At 45.8% G+C, this 14,746-nt stretch overlaps 1 protein-coding gene across 6 annotated transcripts in view; it reads right to left on the bottom strand.

The window, feature by feature from the left end:
- The window catches only part of cadps2 (Ca++-dependent secretion activator 2), a 241,951-nt gene that overhangs the window by 158,782 nt on the left and 68,423 nt on the right, over window positions 1-14,746 (bottom strand). The window lies entirely within an intron of this gene.

Genomic DNA, 14,746 nt, shown 5'->3' with positions numbered 1-14,746 from the left:
TTCAAATGATGCCCACCTAACCCAGATTGCGATTTATAATGGACCATTTTTGGATTGCATAAACAACAGTAATTGTGTGATGGCAGGGATGCAGGTTTGTGTTCCAAACAAAACAACTGTGTTCGCTCTAGTTCCTCAATGGCACCACTAGCAGAACAACAACAAAAAGCACTTCATAGTTGAAGGCTCTTCTTTGAGTCAGAAATATGAATTTATATGACTTAGGAACTGTGTACACTTTGGAGGTGTGTGACCACTTGGAGACACCAGTTAGTCCTCTCACTCAAACCCTTGTCATTTTTATTGTCTTATGTTGCACTTACAGCACATTGTCCAGGAATATTCGTATCATGTTACTAATGTATCCTGAGTATTTTCAGTACACTAAATGTAAAATGCAAAAAATCAACAGTGTAAAGTTTGGATTCCATCTTGTGTCAGGTGAACTGTTGTGGCCTCAACTTGTCTAATAATTTCCCATAATCTCCTAAATGTTCCCTTTCAATTGCTACCATGGTTATGCATATGCTTTTCATATTGCTTCTGTAAGAAACATTTCAATTTAGCCCTATCCATATATAAGCCAATTTGTTGCCATTGTTGCACTTTGTTATAGTCCCTGATAACCTTCCCAATGACCATTACTCCAATGGTGCATGACTCCAGAGTGTGACCTCCACTGTTACCCGGGCGCCGAAGACGTGGATGTCGATTAAGGCAGCCCTCCGCACCTCTTTGGTTCAGAGGGGTTGGGTTAAATGCGGAAGACATTTCAGTTAAATCCATTCAGTTCTACAACTGACTAGGTATCCCCCTTTCCCTTTCTGTGTTGCATTTCTGAGAAACAGTATTTTCTTGCATCCCACTTTGTACACGAGATACAAACATGAAAATAATAAATGTTGATATACAATACAAAAATAACTTAATATGGAACACAAGTAGATCAAGAAATTAAACAATAAAACAGTGTAGGTTGATTTAGCTCAGGGTAATCTCCTTACAGTGGTATTAAACATGCAGGTTTTATGTCCAACTCAGGGCAGGCAGAAGATGTTTCTTCCTCAGGGCTTTAACTGCAGACTCACTCGGATTCTGTCTGCTGGTAGTCATGACGCCTGGGAGGGGAGGATGACGGTACATGAAGTTCATGTTTTAAGGCTCACTCAAGGGTCTCGTCTGGATGTAACCATTAGGGAAGGCTAATCTGTATTTGTATTTATGATGGACCCCCATTAGCTGCTGCCAAGGCGGGTTGTACTGGGGTCTCTGCTTCAGAGAAGCTCCTGACTCTTCACATGGTGTATGAGTGATATAACCCAGGCCCTGTGTGTCCCCAGGCACTCTCATTTGTTGACCTCTGCAACCGTAAAAGCATTGGGTTCATGCATGTTAACATCAGAAGCCTCCTCCCTAAGTTTACTTTATTCACTGCTTTAGCACACTCCGCCAACCCTGATGTCCTAGCCGTGTCTGAATCCCGACTTAGGAAGGTCACCAAAAATTCTGAAATTTCCATCCCCAATTACAACATTTTCCATCAAGACAGAACTGCTAAAGGGGGCGGAATTGCAATCTACTGTAGAGATAGCCTGCAGAGTTCTGTCATACTATCCAGGTCTATGCCAAAACAGTTCGAGCTTCTACTTTTAAAGATCCATCTCTCAAGAAATAAGTCCCTCACTGTTGCCGCTTGTTATAGACCCCCCTAAGCTCCCAGCTGTGCCCTGGACACCATATGTGAATTGATTGTCAAGGAAGATGGCGCCGGAGGAGATGGCTGCCGTTTTACGGTCTCCTAACCAACTGTGCTATTATGTGTTTTTCTTTGCGATATTTGTAAATTATTTTGTACATAATGTTTCTGCAACCGTATCTTACAGCAGAAAAGAGCTTCTGGATATCAGGACAGCAATCACTCACCTCGGATTAGGCAAAGATTTTTTCAACAACAAGCAGGACTCACACGATATTCTCCAAACACCCCACAGGGCAGACATCCCAATTATTCGCAAAAGGAAGCGACGCAGAGGACGAAGAGCCGGACGCCTCGTCCGGACCCGCAGAAGGTGAGTAGGAAAGCTGCCGTTACCGTCAATACTACTCGCCAACGTGCAATCATTGGACAATAAACTAGATGAGGTACGATCACGAATATCCTACCAATGGGACATAAAAAACTGTAATATCCTATGTTTCACGGAATCGTGGCTGAATGACATGGATATTCAGCTAGCGGGATATACACTGCACCGGCAAGATAGAACAGCACACTCCGGTAAGACGAGGGGGGGCAGTCTGTGCATATTTGTAAACAACAGCTGGTGCACAAAATCTAAGGAAGTCTCTAGATTTTGCTCGCCTGAAGTAGAGTATATTGTGATAAATTGCAGGCCACACCACTTGCCTCGAGAATTCTCAGCTATACTTTTCGTGGCTGTTTATTTACCCCCACAAACAGATGCTGGTACTAAGACAGCACTCAGTCAGCTGTATAAGGAAATAAGCAAACAGGAAACCACTCACCCAGAGGCGGCGCTCCTAGTGGCCGGAGACTTTAATGCAGGGAAAATGAAATCAGTTCTACCAAATCTCTATCAACATGTTAGATGTGCAACCAGAGGAAAAAAATTCTAGATCACCTGTACTCCACACACAGAGACGCGTACAAAGCTCTCCCTCCATTTGGTAAATCCAACCACAACTCTATCCCCCTGATTCCTGCTTACAAGCAAAAATTAAAGCAGGAAGGCACCAGTGACGCGGTCTATAAAACAAGTGGTCAGATGAAGCAGATGCTAAACTACAGGACTGTTTTGCTATCACAGAGTTGAACATGTTCCGGGATTCTTCCAATGACATTGAGGAATACACCACATCAGTCGCTGGCTTTATCAATAAGTGCATTGTGGACGTCGTCCCCACAGTGACTGTACGTACATACCCCAACCAGAAGCCATGGATTACAGGCAACATTCGCACTGAGCTAAAGGGTAGAGCTGCCGCTTTCAAGGTGCTGGACTCTAACCTGGAAGCTTACAAGAAATCCCGCTATACCCTGCGACGAACCATCAAACAGGCAAAGCGTCAATACAGGGCTAAGATTGAATCATACTACACCGGCTCCAACGCTCGTCGGATGTGGCAGGGCATGCAAACTATTACAGACTACAAAGGGAAGCACAGCCGTGAGCTGCCCAGTGACACGAGCCTACCAGATGAGCTAAATCACTTCTATGCTCGCTTCGAGGCAAGCAACACTGAGGCACGCATTAGAGCATCAGCTGTTCCGTACGACTGTGTGATCACGCTCTCCGTAGCCGACGTGAGTAAGACCTTCAAACAGGTCAACATACACAAGACTGCGGGAACAGACTGATTACCAGGACGTGTGCTCTGGGCATGTGCTGACCAACTGTCTTCACTGACATTTTCAATATGTCCCTGATTGAGTCTGTAATACCAACATGTTTCAAGCAGACCACCATAGTCCCTGTGCCCAAGAACACAAAGGCAACCTGCCTAAATGACTACAGACCAGCAGCACTCACGTCCATAGCCATGAAGTGCTTTGAAAGGCTGGCAATTGCTCACATCAACACCATTATCCCAGAAACCCTAGATTCACTCCAATTTGCATACCGCCCAAACAGATCCACAGATGATGCAATCTCTATTGCACTCCACACTGCCCTTTCCCACCTGGACAAAGGAACACCTATGTGAGAATGCTATTCATTGACTACAACTCAGCGTTCAACACCATAGTACCCTCAAAGCTCATCACTAAGCTAAGGAACCTGGCACTAAACACCTCCCTCTGCAATTGGATCCAGGACTTCCTGACGAGCCACCCCCAGGTGGTGAGGGTAGGTAGCAACACACCTGCCACGCTGATCCTCAACACTGGAGCTCCCCAGGGGTGCATGCTCAGTCCCCTCCTGTACTCCCTGTTCACCCACGACTGCATGGCCAGGCACGACTCCAACACCATCATTAGGTTTGCAGATGACACAACAGTGGTAGGCCTGATCACCGACAACGACGAGACAGCCTATAGGGAGGAAGTCAGAGACCTGGCCGTGTGGTACCAGAATAACAACCTATCCCTCAATGTAACCAAGACTAAGGAGATGATTGTGGACTACAGGAAAAGGAGCAGGGCTGTAGTGGAGCAGGTTGAGCTTCAAATTCCTTGGTGTCCACATCAACAACAAACTAGAATGGTCCAAACACACCAAGACAGTCGTGAAGAGGGCACGACAAAGCCTATTCCCCCTCAGGAAACTAAAAAGATTTGGCATGGGTACTGAGATCCTCAAAAGGTTCTACAGCTGCAACATCGAGAGCATCCTGACCGGTTGCATCATGCCTGGTACGGCAATTGCTCGGCCTCCGACCGCAAGGCACTTCAGAGGGTAGTGCGTAAGGCCCAGTACATCACTGGGGCAAAGCTGCCTGCCATCCAGGACCTCTACACCAGGCGGTGTCAGAGGAAGCCCCTAAAAACGGTCAAAGACCCCAGCCACCCCAGTCATAGACTGTTCTCTCTACTACCGCATGGCAAGCGGTACCGGAGTGCCAAGTCTAGGACAAAAAGGCCTTTCAACAGTTTTTACCCCCAAACCATAAGACTCCTGAACAGGTAAACAAATGGTTACCTGGACTATTTGCATTGTGTGCCCCCCCCCCAACCCCTCTTTTACACTGCTGCTACTCTCTGTTTATCTTATATGCATAGTCACTTTAACTATACATTCATGTACATACTACCTCAATTGGCCCGACCAACCAGTGCTCCCGCACATTGGCTAACCGGACTATCTGCATTGTGTCCCACCACCCGCCAACCCCTCTTTTTACGCTACTGCTACTCTCTGTTCATCATATATGCATAGTCACTTTAACCATACCTACATGTACATACTACCTCAATAAGCCTGACTAACCGTTGTCTGTATATAGCCTTGCTACTCTTATTTTCAAATGTCTTTTTACTGTTGTTTTATTTCTTTACTTACCTACATACACACACACCTTTTTTTTCGCACTATTGGTTAGAGCCTGTAAGTAAGCATTTCACTGTAAGGTCTACACCTGTTGTATTCGACGCACGTGACAAATAAACTTTGATTTGATTTGATTGCCCCCCATATATCGTCAGAGTTCGTTCTGCTAGGTGACCTAAATTGGGAAATGCTTAACACCCCGGCCATCCTACAATCTAAACTAGATGCCCTCAATCTCACAAATATTATCAAGGAACCTACCAGGTACAACCCCAAATCCGTAAACATGAGCACCCTCAGATATCATCCTGACCAACTTGACCTCTAAATACACCTCTGCTGTTTTCAACCAGGATCTCAGCGATCACTGCCTCTTTGCCTGCATCTGTAATGGGTCTGCGGTCAAACGACCACCCCTCATCACTGTCAAACGCTCCCTAAAACACTTCAGCGAGCAGGCCTTTCTAATCGACCTGGCCCGGGTATCCTGGAAGTATACTGACCTCATCCCGTCAGTAGAGGATGCCTGGTTGCTCTTTAAAAGTGCTTTCCTCACCATCTTAAATAAGCATGCCCCTTTCAAAAAATTAAAAAATTAGAACAGATATAGCCCTTGGTTCACTCCAGACTTGACTGCCCTTGATCAGCACAAAACCACCCTGTGGCGTACTGCACTACCATCGAATAGTCCCCTCGATATGCAACTTTTCAGGGAAGTCAGGAACCAATACACACAGTCAGTTAGGAAAGCAAAGACTAGCTTTTTCAAACAGAAATTTGCATCCTGGGACACTAATTCCAAAAAGTTTTGGGACACTGAAGTCCATTGAGAATAAGAGTACCTCCTCCCAGCTGCCCACTGCACTGAGACTAGGAAACACTGTCACCACTGATAAATCCACAATAATCGAGGATTTCAATAAACATTTCTCTACGGCTGGCCATGCTTTCCACCTGGCTACCCCAACCCCGGCCAACATCTCAGCACCCCCCGCAGCAACTGACCCAAGCCCCCCCCCCCGTTTTTCCTTCACTCAAATCCAGACAACTGATGTTCTGAAAGAGCTGCAAAATCTGGATCCCTACAAATCAGCTGGGCTAGACAACCTGGACACTCTCTTCCTAAAATTATCCGCCGCCATTGCTGCAATCCCTATTACTAGTCTGTTCAACCGCTCTGGTAAATTCAATTGATTCAACATGATTTAGAAAGGAACATACCTGTCTATATAAGGTCACACAGTTGACAGTACATGTCAGAGCAAAAACCAAGCCATAAGGTCGAAGGAATTGCCTGTAGAGCCATGAAGCATAGATATGGGACAGGGTACCAACACATTTCTGCAGCATTGAAGGTCCCCAAGAACACAGCGGCCGCCATCATTCTTAAATTAAAACAATTTGGAACCACCAAGACTCTTTCAAGAGGTGGCCTCTGTGGAGATGGGAGAACCTTCTAGAAGGACAACCATCCCTACAGCACTCCATCAATCAGGCATTTATGGTAGAGTGGCCAGACAGAAGCCACTCCTCCGTAAAAAGGCACACGACAGCCTGCTTGGAGAAACAAGATTCTCTGGTCGATGAAACCAAGATTGAACTCTTTGGCTTGAATGCCAAGCGTCATGTCAGGAGGAAGCCTGGTACTATCCCTACGGTGAAGCATGGTGGTGGCAGCATCATGCTGTGGGGATGTTTTTCAGCGGCAGGGACTGGGAGACTAGTCAGGATCAAGGAAAAGATGAACAGCGCAAAGTACAGTGATCCTTGATGAAAACCGGCACCAGAGCGGTCAGGACCTCAGACAGTGTCGAAGGTTCACCTTCCAACAGGACAACAACCCTAAGCACACAGCCAAGACAACGCAGGAGTGGCTTAATGTCTTAACAAGTCATAATGTCTCAAGGACAAGTCTTAATGTCCTTGAGTGGCCCAGCCAGAGCCCGGACTTGAACCCGATCGAACATCTCTGGACAGACCAGAAAATAGCTGTGCAGCAACGCTCCCCATCCAACCTGACAGAGCTTGAAAGGATCTGCAGAGAAGAATGGGAGAAACTTCCCAAATACAGATGTGCCAAGCTTGTAGCATCATACCCAAGAAGCCTTGAGGCTGTAATTGTTGCCAAAGTAAAGGGTCTGAATACTTATGTAAATGTGATCGTTTTTTATTTTTAATGCATTTGCAAAAAAGTCTAAACTTATTTTTGCGTTGTAATTCGGGGGTAGATTGATGTGGAAAAAAACTATTTTAAATACATTTTAGAATAAGCTATAAGGTGGTAAAATGAAGGAGTCTGAATACTTTCCAAATGCACTGTATGCTCATATCTACCTCAAATGTAGTGTATAGGCTGGAGAGAGATACTGACTGACTAACATACAGACGAACATAGGAGCTTGTGTTGACAATGCGTATTACCAACTTTTTTTGATTCCGTTCCGGAGGGACGGCTACGGCATCTCTTTGTTTGATTCCGTTTCAGAGGAACGGCTACGGCATCTCTTTGTTTGATTCCGTTCCGGAGGGACGGCTACGGCATCTCAGTGAACATAGAGCTACCAGAGTGGAAACAGCAGATGGAGATGAATCGCAGCTCCTCGTGGGGTGTAATGGTGCGGATCAAAAGCACTTTGCGTTGGGAAAACACAAACCAACAAAACAAATGTGTTTGTGTCGAGAGAAAATACATTTCCTGAGCCGGAGTGAGATTTCAGCATGGGCGGGGGGGCTGCCTAATCTCAAGGACAAGTTCCTCTGAAATGCAGTCAGGAAGAGACCCAGGCTTCAGGAAGATAAATGGAGTTAACTGGTTAAAGGTGGGTAGATGAAGGTGCCACTGGCATGGACTGCTAAAGTGGGTAATCTGGTTAACGAAAGCCAAGACAACTTCCTTTATTTGAATCGCAGTTAGGTGAAAGAAGCAACAGTCAAACAGGAGATACACATTTTGCAAGACAAAGAGGGAGGAGGTAGGCTAACAGATGTGAGTGTCACTAGCAGATACGTTTGCTCGTGACTGATTGGTTTAAATTCAAGCTTATTTTGTGAGCCTGGTGCGATGCAGAGCTAGGCAACGAGGTGAGTTTGGCTAATTGTTCAGCGATTCAACGACGGCTGTGGGGGGGACTTATGTCAAAGTACACTGAGTATACAAAACATTAAGAATGCCTGCTCTTTCCAAGACAGAGTGACCAGGTGAATCCAAGTGAAAGCTATGAAGGGGAGGAAACAGGTTAAAGAAGGATTTTTAGCTGTGTACGCCATTCAGAGGGTGAAATGGGCAAGACAAAAAATGTAAGTGCCTTTGACCAAGGTATGGTAGTAGGTGCCAGGCGCACCGGTTTGTGTCATGAACTGCAACACCGCTGGGTTTTTCACGCTCAACAGTTTCCGTGTGTCAAGAATGGTCCATCACCCAATAGACATCCAGCCAAATGACGCAACTGCGGGAAGTATCGGCATCAACATGGGCCACTTTTGACACCTTGTAGAGTCCATGCCCAGACAAATTGAGGCTGTTCGGAGGGTAAAAAGGGGGATGCAACTCAATATTAGGAAGGTGTTTCTAATGTTTGGTATACTCAGTATAAATTATGTCAAGCCTCAATTCCAAGGGGTGTCAAACCAAGTGTCTAAAGGTTTTCAACCCTCCCTTGTACTTGATTGATTAGTTGGAACTCCCCTCTCCTCGTTGTCTTAGGTCTTAAATTGGACACAAAGGAAATAAAAACCAGTAGACCCACGGCCGTCCAGGAAATATGTTTCAGACCCCTGCTTCTTCTCCACCAGAAAACCAGTTTAGAACCAGAAAATTGTCATTGTGATGCTAGGCGACATGGACCAAAATCTAAAGATTGCCTGAATTGATGCAGTAATGATAAATAGAATGATACGTTTATAACAATATGCATCAGTTTTTTATTATTATTATACTTTAAAACTACTACTGGTTTAATGGTTGTAGCCATCAATTGTCCCATTAACAATCACCCATATTAGCAAAATTATTTCATTTCAAACTTCACATTTCTCTAGTATAGGCTACTTATTGTAATGAACGATATCAGCAAAATGCCTGCGATAAGTGATCGGTATGGTCGGTGTTGATCATTTTAGGTATATCATCCCAGCACTACATGCCATATTTTTCCCACTAGGAAGAAGGTGCCAATAATAGTCAACCATTATAACCCTTCAATGTGCATATTATGTTGTATACATAAATGGAAGCACTACAAAACTATTCCATGGTTCAGTGACTTATGAAGCAGCTTACTGCTAAGACACTCGTTATCTTGATAGGTGTTCGAGATAATCTTGTTCACCTAGGATACGAAGATAATGTGTGTGTGTGTGTGTTGCTAACATCAATGAAGCAGACCCCTTTCTTCCTCGTTAATGCAGCCCAACCCCAAGTCAGCACGCTCCTTTATCACAGCGGCAGGCTGAGCACCCAGGAAACAGTTGGATTTAGGGCATGGGGCATCCCAAAAGGTCACCCCTGTCATGGTCATGGTCCCTGAAAAGACTCAACCAGCAGGGCCTTGCCAAGCCTACTATCCCTCCCTCCCTTCCGGCCCCACCCGTAGATCCCTGGTCGATGAGACTAACCGCTAAACAAAGCTCCACATTCAAACAACTTAGCTCCGCATCTGTGAGGGAAGCATCCATAAGCATCTCTAAGAGAGATCAATCCAGTAGAGTTGGAGGAATTCCAGAAGAGGGAGATGTTTACACATAATTGAAATTGACCTAAATGTGATCTCATTAACCGGAAATACTGTACACTGAGTGTACAAAACATTAGGCACACCTTCCTAATATTGAGTTGCACCCCTTTTGTCCTCAAAACAGCCTCAATTCGTTGGAGCATGGACTCTACAAGGTGTCAAGGGTTCCACAGGGATGCTGGCCCATGTTTGGCAAATCTGACCACAATTCTATCCTCCTGATTCCTGCTTACAAGAAAACATTAAAGCAGGAAGCACCAGTGACTCGGTCTAGAAAAAAAAGTGTTCAGATGAAACAGATGCTAAGCTACAGGACTGCTTTGCTAGCACAGACTGGAATATGTTCCAGGATTCTTCCGATGGCATTGAGGAGTACACCACATCAGTCAGGCCTTTCTAATCGATTTGGTCCGGGTATCCTGGAAGGATATTGACCTCATCCCATCAGTAGAGGATGTCTGGTTGCTCTTCAAAAGTGCTTTTCTCACCATCTTAAATAAGCATGCCCCTTTCAAAAAATGTAGAACTAAGAACAGATATAGCCCTTGGTTCACCCCAGACTTGACTGCCCTTGACCAGCACAAAAACATCCTGTGGCGTTCTGTATTAGCATCGAATAGCCCCCACAATATGCAACTATTCAGGGAAGTCAGGAACCAATATACTCAGTCAGTTAGGAAAACTAAAGCTGGCTTTTTCAACATACACACTGAGCTAAAGTGTAGAGCTGCCGCTTTCAAGGAGCGGGACTCTAACCCGGAAGCTTATAAGAATTCCCGCTATGCCCTCCGACGATCCATCAAAACAGGCAAAGCGTCAATACAGGACTAAGATCGAATCGTCCTACACCGGCTCTGACACTCGTCGGATGTGGCAGGGCTTGCAAACTATTACAGACTACAAAGGAAAGCACAGCCGAGAGTTGCCCAGTGACATGAGCCTACCAGACAAGCTAAATAACTTCTATGTTCACTTTGAGGCAAGTAACACTGAAACATGCATGACAGCATCAGCTGTTCCGGGTGACTGTGTGATCACACACTCCGCAGCCGATGTGAGTAAGACCTTCAAACAGGTCAACATTCACAAGGTGGCGGGACCAGACGGATTACCAGGACATGTACGTCGAGCATGCGCTGACCAACTGGCAAGTGTCTTCACTGACATTTTCAACCTCTCCCTGTCCGAGTCTGTAATACCAACATGTTTCAAGCAGACCACCATAGTCCCTGTGCCAAAGATCACCAAGGTAACCTGCCGAAAATGACTACCGACCCGCAGCACTCACGTCTGTAGCCATGAAGCACTTTGAACGGCTGGTCATGGCTCACATCAACACCAGAAACCCTTGACCCACTCCAATTTGCCGCCCCAACAGATCCACAGATGATGCAATCTCTACTGCACTCCACACTGCCCTTTCACACATGGACAAAAGGAACACCTATGTGAGAATGCTATTCATTGACTACAGCTCAGCGTTCAACACCATAGTGCCCTCAAAGCTCTACACTAAGCTAAGGACCCTGGGACTAAACACCTCCCTCTGCAACTGGATCCTGGACTTCCTGACGGGCCACCCCCAGGTGGTAAGGGTAGGTAACAACACATCCGCCATGCTGAACCTCAACACAGGGGCCCATCAGGGGTGCGTGCTCAGTCCCCTCCTGTACTCCCTGTTCGCACGGCCTGGCACGACTCCAACACCATCATTAAGTTTGCCAATGACACAACAGTGGTAGGCCTGATCACCGACAACAATGAGAAAGCCTATAGGGAGGAGGTCAGAGACCTGACCGTGTGGTGCAAGGACAACAACCTCTCCCTCAACCTGATCAAGACAAAGGAGGTGATCGTGGACTACAGGAAAAGGAGAACTGAGCACACCCCCATTCTCATCGACGGGGCAGTAGTGGAACAGGTTGAGAGCTTCAAGTTCCTTGGCGTCCACATCACCAACAAACTAACATGGTCCAAGCACACCAAGACAGTCGTGAAGAGGGCACGACAAAAACTATTCCTCCTCAGGAGACTGGAAAGATTTGGCATGGGTCCCCAGATCCTCAAAAGGTTTTACAGCGGCACCATCGAGAGCATCCTGATGGGTTGCATCACTGCCTGGTATGGCAACTGCTCGGCCTCCAACCGCAAGGCACTAAAGAGGGTAGTGCGTACAGCCCAGTACATCACCAGGGCCAAGCTTCCTGCCATCCAGGACCTCTATACCAGGCGGTGTCAGAGGAAGTCCCTAAAATTGATCAAATGCCTACCCAGACTATTTGCATTGCCCCCCCCCCCCCCCCCCCCCGGAACGTTGCTGCTACTCTGTTATTATCTATGCATAATCACTTTAATAACTCTACCTACATGTACATATTACCTCGACACCGGTGCCCCCACACATCGACTCTACCGGTATATAGCCCCGCTATTTTGCAGACGTGTTGCTGTGCGTTTTGTTGCCAACTTTAATTTGCTAGCTTTGCTTTGCTAGCTGACAACTTTACGTTTATATTTTTAGTTTTTCCATCACAACTTTTTTCCCTCATTCAACTTTTTCACTCCGGACGCTTTATCTGGACATGGTTCGTCAGCACCTTCAACAGCCGAAGCTAAGTAGTAACTTTAACATGATGTCTTCTAACTGCATTCGCTGTACTCATAATATACAGAAGAATGATCGCCTAACGGCGAGGATAGCTGTGCTGCAAGCCCAGCTTCAGACGCAATCGCTAGGCAAGGGTAATTTCAGTGTAGGAAAGGGTGAAACAGCGTCTGTGCCACCAGTAAGTACAGATAGTAACGTTAGTATAAATCCCCCCGCACTGTCCCCGCAGCCGGACAATTTTCTCATGGCTTCTGGAGGGAAATGCTGTTGGAATGCTCAACCGGTGTCGCTCATTCAGCCGACAGAAACTTTCAACCGGTTTTCCCCATTGAGTAGCGAGTCGGAGTCTGAGGCCGAGTCTTCTCTTGTCTCTACTCCTCCCGTTACGGGGTCTGAGATGCCGAAGGCTCCCACCATTAGCTCTGACAAATTGAAAACCCTAGTCATTGGCGACTCCATTACCCGCAGTATTAGACTTAAAACGAATCACCCAGCGATCATACACTGTTTACCAGGGGGCAGGGCTACCGACGTTAAGGCTAATCTGAAGATGGTGCTGGCTAAAGCTAAAACTGGCGAGTGTAGAGAGTATAGAGATATTGTTATCCACGTCGGCACCAACGATGTTAGGATGAAACAGTCAGAGGTCACCAAGCGCAACATAGCTTCAGCCTGTAAATCAGCTAGAAAGATGTGTCGGCATCGAGTAATTGTCTCTGGCCCTCTCCCAGTAAGGGGGAGTGTAGAGCTCTACAGCAGAGTCTCACAACTCAATCGCTGGTTGAAAACTGTTTTCTGCCCCTCCCAAAAGACAGAATTTGTAGATAATTGGCCCTCTTTCTGGGACTCACCCACAAACAGGACCAAGCCTGACCTGCTGAGGAGTGACGGACTCCATCCTAGCTGGAGGGGTGCTCTCATCTTATCTACAAACATAGATAGGGCTCTAACTCCAATAGCTCCACAATGAAATAGGGTGCAGGCCAGGCAGCAGGCTGTTAGCCAACCTGCCAGCTTAGTGGAGTCTGCCAATAGCACAGTCAGTGTAGTCAGCTCAGCCATCCCCATTGAGACTGTGTCTGTGCCTCGACCTAGGTTGGGCAAAACTAAACATGGCGGTGTTCGCCTTAGCAATCTCATTAGGATAAAGACCTCCTCCATTCCTGCCATTATTGAAAGAGATCGTGATACCTCACATCTCAAAATAGGGTTACTTAATGTTAGATCCCTCACTTCAAAGGCAGTTATAGTCAATGAACTAATCACTGATCATAATCTTGATGTGATTGGCCTGACTGAAACATGGCTTAAGCCTGATGAATTTACTGTGTTAAATGAGGCCTCACCTCCTGGTTACACTAGTGACCATATCCCCCGTGCATCCCGCAAAGGCGGAGGTGTTGCTAACATTTACGATAGCAAATTTCAATTTACAAAAAAAAAAATGACGTTTTCGTCTTTTGAGCTTCTAGTCATGAAATCTATGCAGCCTACTCAATCACTGTTTATAGTGGGCCATATACAGCGTTCCTCTCTGAGTTCCCTGAATTCCTATCAGACCTTGTAGTCATAGCAGATCATATTCTAATTTTTGGTGATTTTAATATTCATATGGAGAAGTCCACAGACCCACTCCAAAAGTCTTTCGGAGCCATCATCGACTCAGTGGGTTTTGTCCAACATGTCTCTGGACCTACTCACTGCCACAGTCATACTCTGGACTTAGTTTTGTCCCATGGAATAAATGTTGTAGATCTTAATGTTTTTCCTCATAATCCTGGACTGTCGGACCACCATTTTATTACGTTTGCAATCGCAACAAATAATCTGCTCAGACCCCAACCAAGGAGCATCAAAAGTCGTGCTATAAATTCTCAGACAACACAAAAATTCCTTGATGCCCTTCCAGACTCCTTCTGCCTACCCAAGGACGTCAGAGGACAAAAATCAGTTAACCACCTAACTGAGGAACTCAATTTAACCTTGCGCAATACCCTAGATGCAGTTGCACCCCTAAAAACGAAAAACATTTGTCATAAGAAACTAGCTCCCTGGTATACAGAAAATACCCGAGCTTTGAAGCAAGCTTCCAGAAAATTGGAACGGAAATGGCGCCACACCAAACTGGAAGTCTTCCGACTAGCTTGGAAAGACAGTACCGTGCAGTACCGAAGAGCCCTCACTGCTGCTCGATCATCCTACTTTTCCAACTTAATTGAGGAAAATAAGAACAATCCAAAATTTATTTTTGATACTGTTGCAAAGCTAACTAAAAAGCAGCATTCCCCAAGAGAGGATGGCTTTCACTTCAGCAGTAATAAATTCATGAACTTCTTTGAGGAAAAGATCATGATCATTAGAAAGCAAATTATGGACTCCTCTTTAAATCTGCGTAT

The sequence above is a fragment of the Salvelinus alpinus genome, chromosome 6, assembly GCF_045679555.1.
Source record: "Salvelinus alpinus chromosome 6, SLU_Salpinus.1, whole genome shotgun sequence".
NCBI classification, from domain to species: domain Eukaryota; kingdom Metazoa; phylum Chordata; class Actinopteri; order Salmoniformes; family Salmonidae; genus Salvelinus; species Salvelinus alpinus.
Note: the sequence above shows the minus strand (reverse complement) of the source record. Positions and strands in the feature narration are given on the sequence as shown.